Below are 17,468 nucleotides of genomic sequence, written 5' to 3' on the forward strand. Positions count from 1 at the left end.
GCGTATATATGTAACTATTTTTTTATCTATAAGACAATAACTCTTCATTGTTCACTTATTCATTCTCTTTAGTACAATAAGCATACTGGGAGTGGAAGTAGAATTCAGACTGTTATGGTGTGATAGTTGTTGCAACCAAAGAGAAGCTTCAGTAATACTGAGCAAACTGGAGGTAGAATTCAAAGTGTTATAGGTGTGATAGTTTCAAACATGTGTGTTTGTTTGTTTGTTTAGAATCAAGACCATTATATTGAAACAGTTTCGAACATGTGGACATGACGGTTCAGTTGGTGACCGGGCGTGGTCTTGCACAGTACCGGAATGGTCTTCAGATGTACCTAACTTAGATTATTTTTTCGAAATGTCCAGGTCAATGACGGCTATAGAGCCCTTCCAACCTACAACCACACAAACCATCGAAGATGTGTTACGAGGCTCTTCCAACAGAAGATACAACTACAGAACATGAGCCTTGTACATAATTTTCAGCTTATGCCTGTTTTTGTTTTTTACTTAAGCTTATGCAGTTAAACTGTATACAACCTATGTTTCGAATTGATTATCTCTCTACTACCTAAAAAGAATGTCAAGGTTCCGTCGTCAATCGCTCGCGTCGTCCGTCCTTGGCTTCGTCGCTCGATGTCATTTGCTTTTTGACCCCTCGGAATGTATAAAATCAGTCTACAGTCTAACCCTACTAGCGGCCCCTTCGATCCCTTCCTCAGCCCCCTCTCTCGTGGCCGCCCCGAGCTCAACGGCCGGCCTCCATGGCACTAGCGTCGCCGCCCCTGCCCTCCTACACCTTACAAGCGTGGCCGCCCCCAGCCTCATCCACCACGGATGGAAACTCCGGCTCCACCTCGCCCACGCCGCGTGCCCTCCTCCCTGAACTTACCACACCCGGTTTGCCTCGCCGGCGCGCCGCCGGACCAATCCCTCCGCTCCTGCTATGGTTTGTGTTTCCAAATGTGAGATTTGATGTATGGATCGGGCGCCTCCCCGATGTATCTACTCACATGTGGTGTTCCCTTGCCCGTTGCTGGCAGACACGCTCCGGCCACTCGAGTCTAGCTCCAACCCATGGAAGGAGGTGCCTTTCCTTGAGCTGAGGCCTTCGACGGTGCTTACCTTGGCCAGCACGTCCTGGTTCTGAGGCACCATCGACTAGAGGACATGGCAGGTTTTTTTGTTATGTCAAAGTTAAATGCGATCAGAAGAGACAATATCAGCAATATTTGCAAAGGCATGACAAAGTTGTTTATGTCAGGTGATGAGATATATACGATTAAAGTTGTAGGCATGCAATTATTATTTTCGTTAACCAGAATCAAGCTTGCAATTGGAATCACCAAAATACAAACATTCTCTTTACTACATGTAGACTAATTCGAATGTTTCAGTGTCAATGGAAGATTCATGTTTCTCCCTTTTGAAATGTTGTAGGTCAAGCGGCTAGCTGAACAGACACAAGCTAGGAAGCTTGCTTATGTTCAAGTGATCAGGTCTCCAAATAGCTGCAACCTACTCTTATCCTTTCTTGGTCCTAATTGGTTGAAATTGTTTTATATATGGCAGGCCATAGTTTTAACTCATGTCCCAGCTAGATTTAGGAGCTTCACAATAGAAGGTTCTTCTCACTTCAGTAATAATTCTCACCTTTATGTCATTGTTTCTTCAAAGCACATTCCTTATTTTATTTGTTAGCAACACATATTTACAGTTTTGTTTTACTGTTCTAAATTTCCAGTTCAGTTAAACAAACAGTAAGGGGTGTGGATCTCCTTGCATCATTATGTCATAACTATCATACATCTGAATATTGCTTGAAAGAAATGATGGGAAAGTCTCGCGAGGTTGCAGAGGAGTTCTTCAGCAAGAAAGGAGTAAGGGCTTCCGAGTGCAAAACTGAAACTTTGGAAAAAAAATAGATACAAGCATGACCCTGAATAGCCTTTCTCTCGTGTGCATGCATGCTTAATGAGTTCTATGTATTTGGCTATTGTTCAGTTAGATGATGTTTTGTTTTACTGGTATATGGACTGATTTACTTCAAGGATCTCCTTGATAAGGAGTGTTTTTAGTCAAATTTGGGAATACAGGAGAAACTAAGGTATGCTCATCATATTGCACTAAATCTTGACATGCTAATGTTGCGATGTTGTTCGTTAGTCATTAACTAACATAGGCCATTGGATTTTGTATGTTTTGACAGACCTATGATGGCCCACTTTTGTTACTGCATAATAAACTCGTTAAGAAACATATGGATACTTCATGGATACCCAAGCATGGTGGGTTCTTAGTTGAGAGATTCTGCACACTGAACCTCAATCCTTCATTCTTTTTTGCTCCTTCCACTCGTAGCCTTAGAACTGTGATTCGCTCAGAAAACACCAGCACAAGCCATGAATAGATTGCGATATTTTACTATGCTTGAAAATTAAACACAACTCACGTGTAAAATTCTGTATAACAGTTATGCTAAGGTATGATTTGAGGAACTCCCTTGCCTGTTTATAAGCATGGTAGCTTCTTGCAGTATCGTTTCTCTGAATATTGACTGCTTTTTTTTGTGCAAGGAGGACTTCATATGATTTTATAGCCATCTAATTGGCTTTCATACGTCTGGATTGGATTAACTGCCACTGTACTTTTCAGCGGTAACAATAACTTTTGAGCATAATATATTATCTCTCTGTAGATAGTTTATTTGATTATTCACATGCATTATGAATCACTCTTGTGATGGTACCTTGGGCCCTTGGTCATGGCCGTGAAATTGACTATGACGGGGATGATTATATTGTGCCTGTGAGGTTGGCTCTCCTATGAAACCAGGCCCAAACTATGTTGAACCTAACTTTCCTTTCTGGAGTGATTCATGTACTGTGTGAATCTTGGATGCGGTTAGATGCTTCCCTACAAGTATTGTTTCCTTCTTCACACTGTTTTTTTTTGTCAATCTGATAAATGTTAATATAGCGTTGCAATTGTTTTGTTGCAGACTAATAAATAAGTTTTTTCTGACCATTGGTGAACCCTTCGGAAGGAGAACCAATTTGGCTCTGATTACTTTGAATCAAATCCAGCCTTCATTCAGTTTATATACCTAGAGTGTCGGTGCTAGATCACGGGCCGGGCGGCAGCACGAAGGCACTCACCTACCTCCACGCCCCCAACGCCGCACGCATCTCCACCGTCCTCCGCCTCCCGGAGGCCTGATCCGTCTGGGCAAAGAAGGCGCTCGACCTCCACCCTGGTTTTCGACATGGAGCACGTGGCGGTCGGGATCACAGAGGACCTCACCTGCCTCCACGCCCTTAACTTCGCCCGCATCTCCAGCATCCTCTGTCCTCACAGATGCGCGGCCTTCGACTGCGCAGCTTATTGCAGCCCAAGCTCTGAAGCTGCTGAATCAAAAATCCTTCGGTTACCCAATATCTCCCCGCGCTGCATCCAAGGTTCTCGGGGTCAGGTCGCTAGCTGCTACAGTGGTCGTGGATTACAAAGTAGACACTGAATGAACTTGATAAAAAGATGCCCTCATGCTTCAAATGTGTGGCATCTTGCTTGTACCTAATACTGGAAACTGCACTAAACTGGCAATCACACACTGAATCTTGAGTTACATGTTCATCAATTGCAAATGGATCAGGAAAGGAGAATTGTAGGAAGATCGGTAACGCAACAAGATGTCATTGCCACAGGGTTGAAATCTAAATACTTTTTCAGAGTTCTTTGTGTTTTAACCTTTGATTTACATAACATTTCTCTTTGAAAAATTGTTAAACATTATGTTTGTATGGGATCTGAATGGTGTGAAACAAAACCTGCATGCTAAAATATTTTTTAGAAGCTGATGTCGCTTCAACTGTATACTCCTTATACAGAATGGTAATGTCCGAAATTCTCTGCATCTTATTTCGCACGAAAGGTGTATTGCCAGATTAATTGCAGGTCAGCTACATGATCGTAGGGTGACCTGACCCTTCTTCTTCTGCATTTTTGGATCAGGGGATTGATCGACCTGACAAATTGTCTTATTTTTAATATCAGATGTTGAACTCTGTATTTGTTGGGATTGACGCCGAACACCCAGTAGGAAGTTTCTGCGGGACTGTTTTCGATGAGGGCGGTTTTTATTATCCAAATGAAGGGCTGCAATGACTGAATTGATGATTATGTTCCATGTCAGACCTGCAATCTCTTCTTCACCGAAGCACACTGTTGCATATGGTCCTAAGGTTTCTGAGTTGATGATTTGGGTTGGTCGTCTTTCGCCTATTGCATATGGTACTAATATGACAGAATTGATGGTTTGGGTGAGTCGTCTTCGCATGTTGCATATAGTCTGTGCATTTCTTTTGCTTTTGATGTACCTGTTTTAGTCTTATTGGTTGTGTACTGAATGCTCTTTGTTTTCTGTTTTCAGTATCTGCTACTCATTTCACAACTTCTAACAGGGTTGCTACAAATCATCGGCGGCATTTGGATGTGCGTCTACATACTGCTTGCCGCAAAAAAATACTAAGACAATGGCAGAAAGTTAGCTCTATGTTGTAATACAACTACACTTTGGGACTATGTACACACAAATATACTATGTTCTGGATCTTTTGAGCTTAACTAGATACATTGTACCCCGTTCTAACACACCATTGTTGATTTGGTTTCAGTGCTAAGGTTACTCATCAATATCAGTATACCATCAAGAAATATCATAAGATCTCGTGCTATGGTTTCCGTGTCTATGATAGAAGCTCAAAGTAGTGCCGATTATTCTAGATTAGCTATTGCAGCCCCTTAGATTTCTCTGTATCTTAAGGCTGTCATCTCTACTTTTTTTTCTATATTTCCTTTTACCGTTCTGATTAGTTTTCTTAGTGATGATCTAGCGTATATATGTAACTATTTTTTTATCTATAAGACAATAACTCTTCATTGTTCACTTATTCATTCTCTTTAGTACAATAAGCATACTGGGAGTGGAAGTAGAATTCAGAGTGTTATGGTGTGATAGTTGTTGCAACCAAAGAGAAGCTTCAGTAATACTGAGCAAACTGGAGGTAGAATTCAAAGTGTTATAGGTGTGATAGTTTCAAACATGTGTGTTTGTTTGTTTGTTTAGAATCAAGACCATTATATTGTAACAGTTTCGAACATGTGGACATGACGGTTCAGTTGGTGACCGGGCGTGGTCTTGCACAGTACCGGAATGGTCTTCAGATGTACCTAACTTAGATTATTTTTTCGAAATGTCCAGGTTAATGACGGCTATAGAGCCCTTCCAACCTACAACCACACAAACCATCGAAGATGTGTTACGAGGCTCTTCCAACAGAAGATACAACTACAGAACATGAGCCTTGTACATAATTTTCAGCTTATGCCTGTTTTTGTTTTTTACTTAAGCTTATGCAGTTAAACTGTATACAACCTATGTTTCGAATTGATTATGAGAATGAAAGAAGTTTACTTTTTGCATATTTTTCAGCTTTCCTCCTACAACAGGTATAGTCTTACATATGTGAATTCCTGATTAAATTATCTGCTTGGCCTCCACAATGTAATGTATTATACATATATATGGTACATCGCTTTTGCCTATCATATTATCTTCGCTTCAAACTTTGCAAAAAGATTAACATACACACAACTCTGCAATTACCGTTCAGATGATACGCCACGGGCGCGGCTAGCAAAAGCAATACAGAATAGAACTGTGTTGTGAAAGAGATCAAAAGTAACCCCCGCTAAGAGTTATGTTGATGTTGAAATGCCGATTAATAAGGTCTCTTCCTTCACATATCACACCCGTAATCGTTTTGTGAATTATGTACAGGTGTGTAGTGAGAAAAGAAATTTAAGAACCCGTAGCAACGCACGGGCATTCAACTAGTCTACTAGTAAAAAAATTGCAGCTAGCACCTCACATGTTTATATACGCAGGTAGGACTTGAAGTGCAAGTAGGCTAATAATGAGATAAAAACAAATCTACTCAGGGCAAGTACTCAACTGAGCAGGAAGATGTACTATATCGTAAAATACTTTCATACAAAAGATGAAAGTGTATTAGGGCATGTACAATATGGACGCTTAGCCCAGGCGTGAGGGTACTAATCGTTGCAGTTATGCCCAATTCTGGCTTGCGTCACTACTTAAAGTCGTGTCGGCGCTAGGGGCTCATTTTCTTTAGCGCAAAGGTAGCTTGATGTGCAGCGTACGCTAGCTAAGCAAACTGAATAAGCGCTTTGCGTTGCATAAGGGCGTTTGGCTCATAAATCTAGGTTTATTAGATTTTTCTTTTCGCACAAGCGTCCAACTAAATTGTGTAGTGTTATAACAAAAGCAACAACATTACGCATCACATAGTTGTACATATTAATGCTTGAGAGCATCAAATTTACTACTTTGTTTTACACGGGCATACAAGTTTTCTTTTCCCCCAAAAAACTTGTGTGCAAACATAGAATGTACATATGTGCCTGCATAATTTTTGTTTCAATTTTTACATTTTAAAATGTGTTTTCACACAATAGGTTCATATGCACCTTGAGCCGAATTGGGTTTCGATGTGTCCTGTGAATAATATAGAAGTTCTGAGATGCTACTGTCATTGTGGGGGTCCTATAAATTACGAAGTAGCATTTAAAAAAAATGTCAAACATATGTGTTTAACTAATGTGAATGTTTATTCATTTTGGTTGTGCGAGAAATCACATATCATGTTAATAAACGGGTACCAAAGCTAGACATTACTCTTTATCTGAAGAAGAAGCTTGTCCATTTTTATAAAAATTACACGCAATATATTGGTTTTAGCGTCCGAAAGGGTGGAAAGCATTATGTAAAGAACACTTCTATAATACAACACATGCCATTTTCTGTTCCCATCAAGGCATATGGACTAACCGTAATTCTATTTTCAAGTATGATCATTTTCATATTCATTAATGACTACAGTTATTAGGAGCCCGTGGTGAAGATAAAAGAGAAGATACATTCAAATATAGTACGCCTGAATCACAATGTGGCTGCAATGTGCACATGAAAATAAGTTATAGGAACGGATTTTATCAGGTGTATGAATTCGAAGAGACACATAACAAGCAATCACAACCAACACGAGGACCTAAAAGAGAGAAATATCTAGTCGCTACATGGATTTGTACAAAATGTTCATGAAAATAGCTTCTCATGCCATTGTGTCTGATAAATCATACAATAAGTATTGTAAAGCTAAGACACGTGTTTAGCTTTCTTTATGTCTTGCAGGACTGGATTTCCAAAACACAATGAGTGGCTTGCCAAACCAATAGGTATACATGCCAAGGAGGAGGCTGTCCGATGATCAAGAAGATCTCTACAACCTGAAATCACCTCAATGATTTAGAGATGCCTCGCTTGTTTGTATGCAAAATTAATTTTACTAACATTTATCAATTGTAATTTTTATAGGATTATTTAGAGTTTAATGTAGAAAATGGATCGCGTGTGTGCAAAGTGTGGTGACAACAGACTTTGTGCATGTTACCAGGTGGTTCACTACCCGGAGTTCACGTTATTAAGTAGAGTTCACGTTATTAAGTGGCAGATCTACGGGTTTCTTCATTGTGCTATAGTTCTGCCTAAATTAACACAAAGAAGTCCATATTACACCTCTAAACTTGTTGGAAAGTTTATATTACAACCCTTTTGTTTGATTGGTCTACGTTACGACCCTTAACTCTCAACACCGTTCAAGATATGCCCCTCTGTTTACCTTATCTGGTTTTGACCATGGAATTGACTAGTTTTCATAGCGAGTCATCATTTCCCATCATGATTCTCTCCTATCTCACGCGTTCCTTGTGAGAGGAAAAAGAGATACCACGGTGCTACATAGCACCACTGTCGGCCAACCTCCCCTCACTGAGGTGTAACTGAACGGTAGAAAAGGCCCTACGGGGTCGTCATCGCAATGTGTTTTCCTCTTCTTGTTCAGTTCTTATCCTCGTCTTACCTGTCGGAGATGCATGGGCGGTCTTGCTTGACCATTGTGCATCCAGCCGGGTGCCGAGTGACAAGGGATTAACTTGTCAATGCCTACAGATTGTAGACTTGGGTTTTCATAGAAAGTAGAGGGCAAGCAGATCGAAGGTTCAGCCGATAAGGTGCTCGACAAAGTAAAAACTAGGGTTTGTGGATAATAGATTCGATATATTCTTTACCCCTTGGCTCCCCTTTATATAGGAGGGAGAGCCGAGGGATCTTCTTGTCGTACAAGTTACAAATTTCGGGAGGCTCTCTGGCTCTCTCCCGTATAATTACATGACTCTCGACTTCTAATATAACTCTAACTTCCATATCGATGTTTGCTGGGATTCTGGGCCTTGAAAGATTCAGGTCGTGGGCCTCCAAATAACCTCGGGTATCTTATTCGGCAGGCCCATCCGGGATGCCTATGTCAGTAGCCCCCGAGATTTTGTTTGAATCGTAGAATCGAGCAAAATCTTCGACGTAGAATCAAACTATATCTTTCTATACCGATAAGTCGAATATTTCTGTTTTAGCGTCTATTTTGTACACGGATAGTGGTAATGGGGCTAGTTCATATGACGGACCAGGTACCAGTTAACTGCTCTTGTGGCAAACCCGCAGAAACCTACTTCGAGCCCAAGTCACTGGACTTGAACTCGGGATACTGGTGTAACTCGACACGTGCCACTTAAGGACTTACCGTAAATTGAATCCCAGACATGTTTTATCGAGTACCTAACGTGTCTGCTAGGATTTTTCTTCGTATCTGTTGATAAGGATAAAGTAGTAGAGTGCATTCTGGTGCGATACCACGCCACATAGGACGAATCCTGGGGACTTACCTTCGTAAAGTTTTACGGCATCCAGAGTTTTTACCGCGGCGGACGCGCTCTGGGAATATTTTGTCGAGTGCCTTTATCGGCCGCTGAAGTTGCCAATTTCTCTGAGTCACTAAATGACAATATCTTGATCTCCCGATGGGAGTACATGACGAGTTATGTATAAATCGAAGATGTACGATGAAAACGTCTTATCCGTTCTTCTATGTTGTCTTGTTTTTTCTTCTTCATAATTCATCGGGTGCGAAACCAGCGCTCCCGATGGAAATAACCCCCGAGGCTACAGTCGAGTGTTTGCACTTGGCTGTAGGCTCAACTTTTATTATTTTTTACCAACTCTATATTTTTGTCTTCTGCATTATCCTCTTATCAGAAGTATAGACAATACTTCTGACAAGAGTAGCCCCCGAGCATATGACCAGATGCTTGCATTTGATCATAGGCTCCCGATACTTCTCTCTTTGAATACCCGATATTTTCTTTGCCATTATATTTTGTTAACGCAGTCGAAGCTTTCTTTGAGTGACGTCGCTGCTGACGATGGCCATGATACCCACCTTGGAAAGCCACGACTTATGTCACCTCACTAGGGCGTGGGTCCAAAGTTCTACGCCATCGACACCTCGCGCAAGTGGGGGACACACGTCCTCCGTAATTTCCAGCACACGCGCAGTAACTTTCGTCCAGTAATTTCAGACTGATAAGACCGTTTTACCCTTTTTGACACGCGTAAGGCTGGAAACTCTTCCCCTTTTCATCCAACGGCACGGCGGATCAAATTCTCGCTATAAATTCACCGCGTCGTCCTCATTCATCCCCTTCGCCGCGCCGCACATCTACTTTTCTCTTTCTTTGTCCGCCATTGCCATCCCCAAGCTTCTTGCGCTCTTACTTCATGTCGTCCTACTCTTCCACCAAAACACTCCCCATGACTCCACGCACGAAGCTGTTGAAGCACAAGGCTCTGGGCACTGACGCCTCGGTGGAGAAGGCTCGGGTCTCTGGCTGGGAGTGGTCCAAGATCTCTGCCCAGGACCAGAAGATGCTGAAGAAACCGGGTCTCCTGAAGACGCAGGAATCACTGAAGTTTCCCATTGATGAAAGCTTCCCTCATCCTCCTATTGGATTCAGGGTAACATTCATCGACTTCCTCATCCGCGGCCTTTCCACTCCTATCCATTAATTTCTTCGTGGTCTTCTTTTCATCTACGGGATCCATCTACATCAGCTGACCCCGAATTCTCTCCTCCACATTTCCATTTTCATTACTCTCTGCAAGTGTTTCCTGATTGTTTTTTAAACAACCCTGGCTCTCCTTTCTTTCTCCCCCGGGTCTCCTTTCTTTCTCCCCTTGAGAGTCTCCCGTGAGTGGTCGGGCTGATCCCGAGCCTCCCCGACGGCGCGTCCGGCCGGAGATGGCAGAGGAGAGGCGCCGGAAGCCCTTGTGCATATTAGCTGTAGGTTTTCCCCCAGTTTTTGTGCTTTTCGGCCTTGTGCTGTGTTGGAGTAGAGCTCCAGGTCTCGTGGGCCAGATCTGGTGCGCCCCGGCGGCTCATCCTCTTCCTGTCGAGCTCCATCGGTCGGAGCCGGAGGCGGGGAAGGTGATCCTTTCCGGCATCTCCGTAAATAAGGTCCGTTTTGGCAGATTTGGCGGCGGTGGTCGGGGATCCGGTGCGCTCGCTTTTGCTCGTCGTGGAGGCGAGGGAAGTGGTACCCTTGATGCCTCTGGCTGCTGTTGGTCGATTCTGCCACAGGGGAGCAGTGCTGCTTCTCTTTGGAGGTTCATTACGCCGGCGTCTTTTTCGCTGTCGTCACTTATGGTCGAAAGGCGACCCCTCCAGCCTACTGCGTCGGTGACGGTGATCTCCGGCCGGCGTACGAAGGTCTTCATCAACCTCCAGGCTGTTATGCCACTTCAGAGGCCCTTTGGCTTCGGTGCAGTTAGCTCCCGCCTCCTCGTCCCAAGTGGCTTCGTCCCCGGCGACGTTGAGGTTGACTGCGTCGAGCCCAATCACGGTGGAGTTGGAGCGGGACTTGATCGCTTTTTTGTTGTTTCATCTAAGGTCCTTTGTGCTAAACGTAAGGGTTTGTGTGTATTTCTTCTTTTCTGTATGGCCCTACATGTAATTTGTACCTCCACTGTTGAATATAGTTGAAGCTGTCGGTCCTTCGGGGCCATTCCCCTGTTCAAAAAAAAAGTGTTTCCTCGGTATCCATCCTTATTGGGACGTGTGGAAGCGCATTTTCTATCTCCGGCGCAACAACTCTAGGAACATCGTCTACAATGTAGGTGGCGTTTACATCTGCGTAAGCCCCGACATTGATTATTTCGACGTGAAATTCCCTGACTCTGTCCAAGGTTGGCACAAGAGATGGCTATATATCCAGGACGAGTGTATCATCTCTCAGGAGTATGGTATCGCGCCGTTTGAAGCTGCCGAAGAAATTCAAAGGCGCGGATCCTGGGACACAGAGGCCACTGCCGAAGAAAAAGTGGCCACTGAAGCTCTGATGAACCGCATGCATCAAATCCAAAACATCGACGGAGAAGAACTCTCGGGTGTACAAATAACCACCTACTTCCTTAGAATCCGGGTGCGGCCACTTCAAGCTCGCAAAAACCCTCTTTGGATGTACTTAGGGGCTAAAGATGTTGACCGTTTATCCAAGGATCTTTCTTTCAAGGACTTGGAGAAGCTCATCCGATGTTTTACCTCTTTGAGCAAAAAACACGAAATTCCTTCATCTTGCCGCGTGGAGCCATACAGTGCTTCCCACGCTCTTCCCGAAGTAAGTGCTTCTTTTGGGTTAAGTTCTCCATTTTTATCGGTTGCCGTTGTTTTCTATCGTGTTCTCAATTTCTTTTCTTTGCTTTGTGCTTTGCAGGACCACCAAATTCTCTCTTTTCTTCCCCACTCCCTGAAGGTGGAGAGGTAGATGGGAGAGTCGTTGTCACTGACGATTCGCAAGAATCCTCTCTTCCTGAGAGTGAAGGAGCGGAATCTCAGAAATCCGCGGGTTCCACCGAAAAAATAAACTGGGTCAGAGCAACAATCTGAGTCGAGCCATTCCATCTCTCCTCCTCTTGCCACTTCTCCTGGGTGCAAGACGAAGAGAAACAAAGTCGAAGATTCCGGCGCCTCCAAGCCTGCTGAACAACCTACCGAAGAATCTTCTCCGGAAGATGAGGGTGCCTTCAACCCCTTCGATGATGTTGGCGCTGTTAGCTCGTGAGTTACTTTTATTTTTGTCTTTCCCTATCTTTTTTCCTTTGGTGATCTCATATTTTGCCTTACTGCTATATTGACAGCTCTGAGGAAAAAGCAGAGGAGGATGAACCCGCAGCTCATGGCACGGCTCGTACGAGCATGTCCAATACCATGGTTCTTTCTGAGAAGCACCGCACTGCTGCGGAAACTTCGCCTCCCCCACAACAAAACACAAAAGCATCAATTCCCGTGCCCAATCCCTGAGCGCCTCTGCCGAAGAAAGCAAAAACTGGGGTTGGTAGTACTCAAGAGATTGTCACGGGGAGTACTTCGACTCCTTTGTTGGACGATGTAATTAAGTTCCCTTTTTCCCGGTTTTGCCATTTTGCTTTGTTTGTCTATTTTTCCTATTTCTGCCGATGTTTTTCACCTTTGTCGAGTTTCCTTCCTCTGACGATGTTATTTCTAGCTTGTTATTTCTTGACATCCCTTGATGAAGGATCTCATCAGCCTAGCCTCCCAATTTAGAGAGAATTCCTTATTTGGCCCTGTCTAAAGTTTGCCTTCTCTCCCCAATTTATTGGGTTCCGCCACTTTGAAAGGTAAAACCGCATGGTTCCTTAAATATTTTCTATTTCTGCCAAGTCATTGTTTACCTTCTAACGAGGATTCTTTGCCTTCTAATCTCCTCTTCAGAACGTGCTGATGTGCTGGAGGCCAAGCTTAAATCCAGCGAAACGGCTCGCAAGAAAGCCAAAAAAGATGATACTGCTGTCGAGGGTCTCCACCAGAGACTCAAGACTGCTGAGGATGCTTTGAGCGAGAAAGAGGCCCATCAAATCGAGCGTGAAGACACCATAGTGGCGCGCTTTGACACGCAGAACCGAAGATTCACTAGTAAGTTGTTACTGCACTTGCCTTTTGCTTCTGCCTTTATTTGTGTGGTTATCTCCAATGTTGATGAACTCGTGGTTTCCTGTAGCAGGGCGGATGGGTGAAGAATATACTTTACACGAAGAGACCGAGGATCGTATTCTCGATGCTCTCTCGATTCTTGAACTAAACGACGACTTGGCGCACACCAACATTTCCAATGCCCGGGCCGCGTTTAAACGCATCTTCCCCCATTTCTTCCCCAAGGAGACGTAGCTGGAGGTTTTCTCTGAACTCGTCCAACGCTTCCTGGTGAAGGAAGATCCTGCTTTGGCCCATCGTCAAGGTAGCCTGAAGATTGGAGTTGAGGGGACCATCGCTTTGGTCGCTGCCAATGGCCAGGAAGTTGACTGGGTGAAGGCTGGCACTCCCCAAGGACTGAACAAGGAAAAATGGAAGGCTCTGGTGAGGGACGCCAATACCCAGTCGAACAAAATCATCGCCTATCTTGATCTGAAGTTTGCTACGTCCGCTGGCACTGCCAGGACGGAGGTCAAGTAGACCAAACCGTGTCTATTTTTTTATTTCCTTTTGTAGTTGTCGCTTTCTTTTGTTACTCGCGACAATGCATGTCGGCTCGCTGGGAGTCGCCTTTTGTAAGGACCCTCTTTTATGTAAATGTATTAAATGTTAATGAAAAAGTGTTCCTTGCTGAATGATTGATGTCGATATTTCTTTCTTCCAGTTGATTTTTGATAACTATACCGAAGCTACCGAACCTTCCAACGCTTCACCCGCCACTTGTCATTTTGCGAGAGCTCCTGCCGGTGTTTTCTTGGATGATTCTTCGTGCGCTGACTCAATTCATCAAGAACTAGCCGATCTTCGACAGCAACTCCAAGCTATGAGGAAACAGGCTGTGATAGTCATGGACCAGTCTCGTAAATCCTCGGATCGTGAACAAGCTGCTCTTCGGCAAGCACGAGAGGCTCTGGAATTGAAAGAATCTGTTGTTGCCGATGCCTTACGGGCTACTAAGTGTGAGGATTATATGCTTGACCTGATGATTGATGCAAGTCAAGATATGGCGGGTATGTTACGCTTTATCCTTCCTTTTCCTTGACATTATTTGTATCCCTTCTCACATTTTTGTTGTTTCCCTTATTGCATATAGCTTCGTTTCTGGATGCTGTCACCAAAGAACAGCGCGTTAATGCGCGAGTCGAAGTCCTTCTTTGACTTGCCAAACAGAACGACATTGACTTCTGGGCGGACGAATGTCGCACTCGCCGAATTGTTCGGTTCCACGATTTCCTCGAAACCTTCAGCCTGCAAATCTTACTGAGCTGATGAATAAATTCAAATATGTGGAGAGTATCCACGACTTTGTAAAGGCTCAGATGGTGGCCGGTGCAAAGTTTGCTCTAATTTGGTTGAGGGTCTGTCATTCCAAATTGGACTTCAACAATCTCTTCAACATTTTTAACCGCAAGACGTCGAAGAGGAGGGTGACAATTGACAAACACAATGAAGTTGTATCACCTGTAGCCGAAAAAATGACCGACGAGTTTCTTCGGTACGATGCTGCTTTCTTCACAGATCTTCGGTATGATGACTCGACGCATATTGTTTGCGTTGCCAGGGAGAACATAACCATAGATAGATTTATATAGAAACTATTTTTCTCTTTTCTCGATGTATTTGGTCTGAGCCGAATATATTTGTAAGTTGTATATATTGTAACTATTATTGCGAGACTTATGTGAAGTCAAGGCAAAATTTGTGTTTTTTCCTTGAAGCCCCCAAGTATTTTGGCTGGCACGTCTATCTTTATTGTTCGCGAGGTTAATTTTATGGAACCAAGGCGTATAAATTGAGATATGTATTGAAGTCGAGTATTTTTTTTGTGAATTTGTCGGGTACGAGCCCCCGAGCCTTGTTTTGCGAAAAAGATATATGCCATCACTATTTTTATTATATTACAACATCGCAAGCCCGTCTTATTAAAAACCTTTCAGCCTCACTCGGTGCCCTGAAAGGAAAAGAGTGCGTCTGAAAACTTGCGAGCTCTTCAGGTACAATGTATGCTTACATAGTCGATACTATATTGGTCTCTAAGCGTAGAACCGCCGTAGCTACACCATGTTCCACGGGTTTGCTTCATTCTTGCCCGTTTTCTTGTCCTTCAGCCGATAAGCTCCTCTTGGAATCACTTCAGTGATAATGTACGGTCCCAACCATGGAGACTCGAATTTCTCGTGTCCATCTTGTGTGAGTCGAAGGACTAGATCGCCAACTTGAAAGGACATGGGCCACAAACGTCGGCTGTGATAATTCTTGAGGTTCTGCTGGTATGCACTTACTCTTGATAATACCTCATATCTTGCTTTGTCGAGTGCATCGACATCATCCTCCCACGCTTTCTGTGAAGTTCCATCTTCATATTCCGTGACTCTTGGGGAGTTGTGTTCTATTTCTATCGGCATCACTACTTCGGCTCCATGGACCAAGAAAAACTGTGTTTCTTGAGTTGTCGCGTTTGGCGTTGTTCACAAGCTCCATAATACGTACGGCAGCTCATCGAACCAGATGTGTCGCGCTTTCTCCAGCGGTGTTAACAGACGTTTTTTGATGCCATTGTAGATAAGCTCATTGGCTTTTTCGACTTGATCGTTGGTTTGCGGGTGCACCACTGATGCAAACTGCATCTTGATGCCCACACTTTCGCGGTAGTCTTTGAATTCTCGGGAGGTGAAATTACTGCCATTGTTCGTAACTATGCTGTTAGGGACGCCGAACCAAAAAACTATCCCCGTGATGAAGTTCACCGCTGATGTTGCATCTTCTGAAGTCACTGGTACTGCTTCAATCCACTTGGTAAATTTGTCGATAGTTACAAGCAAATATACGTGTCCTCCTGGCCAGTACTTGTGTAACTTTCCCACCATATTGAGCCCCCATTGTGCAAACGGCCAAGCCAATGGTATCGGCATCAACTCTCCTGCCGGAGAGTGGGGTTTAGACGCAAATCTCTGGCACGCATTGCACATGCGGACTATTTCTTTTGCATCTTCTACTGCTGTCAGCCAATAAAATCTTGCCCGAAAATCTTTGGCCGCTATTGCTCGACTGCTTGCGTGATGGCCACATATTCCTTCGTGTATGTTCTTCAATATAACTCGCCCTTCTTCGCGTGTAACGCACCTCTGCAACACTCCTGAGATGCTTCGTTTGTATAGTTCTCCCTTGACCACAGTGAAGGCTTTGGATCGTCGGATGACTCGCTTTGCTTCGACCGGATCTTCGGGTATCTCTTTCTTTGTGATGTATGCCAGGTAAACCTGCATCCAGGAAACTTTTATCATCATAACTTCCTATGGTTCCTCCTCATCTTCCAATGTGTGAGTCTCAGGAGCTGCCGGAGCCCCCGAGTCTTTTTTGGACTTCTCCTTTTTCTTTGGCTGCTTCGGTACTTTCTTTGGCTTGGTTGATCTTTCACTTATCTCTTCCTAGAAGACTCCAGGTGGTATCGGAAGGCACTGCGAGGCGATGTTTGCCAAAACGTCGGCTTCATCGTTGCTGAGCATGCTGATATGATTAACTTCACAACCATCGAAGGTTTTCTCAAGTTCATTGTACACCTATTTATATGCCATCATGCTATCGTTGACTGCATCGCACTTGTTCATCACCTGTTGAGCCACCAGGTTTGAGTCGCCGAATATTTTTAAGCGAGTAGCGCTGCACTCCTTTGCCATCTTCATCCCGTGTATGAGGGCTTCGTATTCTGCCTCATTATTAGATGCATTGGGGAACGTCATCTGCAATATATACTTCACTTTGTCGCCTTGAGGTGAAACGAGTACCACACCTGCTCCAGCTCCTTCCAATCTCTTGGACCCGTCGAAGTTCATGTGCCAGGTACTCGACAAATGAGGGGGTCCCGTGTTCTGTAGTTCCATCCACTCTGCGACAAAGTCCGGCATGATTTGTGACTTGACCGCCTTTCTTTTTTCATATGTGATGTTCCAAGGGGAAAGCTCGATTCCCCACAGGGAAACACGTCTCGTAGCTTCTGGGCTGTTCAATATGTTGGAGAGAGGAGCCTCGTTGACCACTATTATCGGGTGCACCGAAAAATAGTATCTTAGCTTCCGTGCGGACATGAAAACTCCGTAAGCTAGCTTCTTGTACTGCGGGTAACGTTGTTTGGATGGTAATAAGACTTCACTAAGAAAATATATTGGCCGCTGCACCCCGTGAATCATCCCTTCTTCTTCCTTCTCGCTCTACCACGAGGACTGTGCTGACCACTTGAGGTGTGGCCGCAATATATAACAACAACGGTTCTTTTTCTTGGGGTGCCACCAACACTGGTGGTGTCGAGATAGTCCGGTTCAGGTGCTCAAATGCTTTGTCTGCTTCTTCGTTCCACTCGAATTTTCCCCTTGCTTGATTAGCGCGTAGAAAGGTGATACGTCTCAAACGTATCTATAATTTCTTATGTTCCATGCTAGTTTAATGACA

General features: G+C 44.0%; 1 long non-coding RNA gene across 2 annotated transcripts; it reads left to right on the forward strand.

Moving 5' to 3' along the window:
* The first annotated feature begins 1,974 nt into the window (after positions 1–1,974).
* LOC127348903 (uncharacterized) lies at positions 1,975–3,129 on the forward strand. Of its 2 annotated transcripts, XR_007880011.2 has the most exons (4): positions 1,975–2,110; positions 2,213–2,486; positions 2,580–2,906; positions 3,005–3,129. It is a non-coding gene; the product is annotated as an uncharacterized lncRNA (long non-coding RNA). The 2 variants fall into 2 exon arrangements; XR_011756653.1 differs by having other exon boundaries at positions 2,213–2,906.
* The last annotated feature ends 14,339 nt before the right edge of the window (positions 3,130–17,468 follow it).

The sequence above is a fragment of the Lolium perenne genome, chromosome 4, assembly GCF_019359855.2.
Source record: "Lolium perenne isolate Kyuss_39 chromosome 4, Kyuss_2.0, whole genome shotgun sequence".
NCBI classification, from domain to species: domain Eukaryota; kingdom Viridiplantae; phylum Streptophyta; class Magnoliopsida; order Poales; family Poaceae; genus Lolium; species Lolium perenne.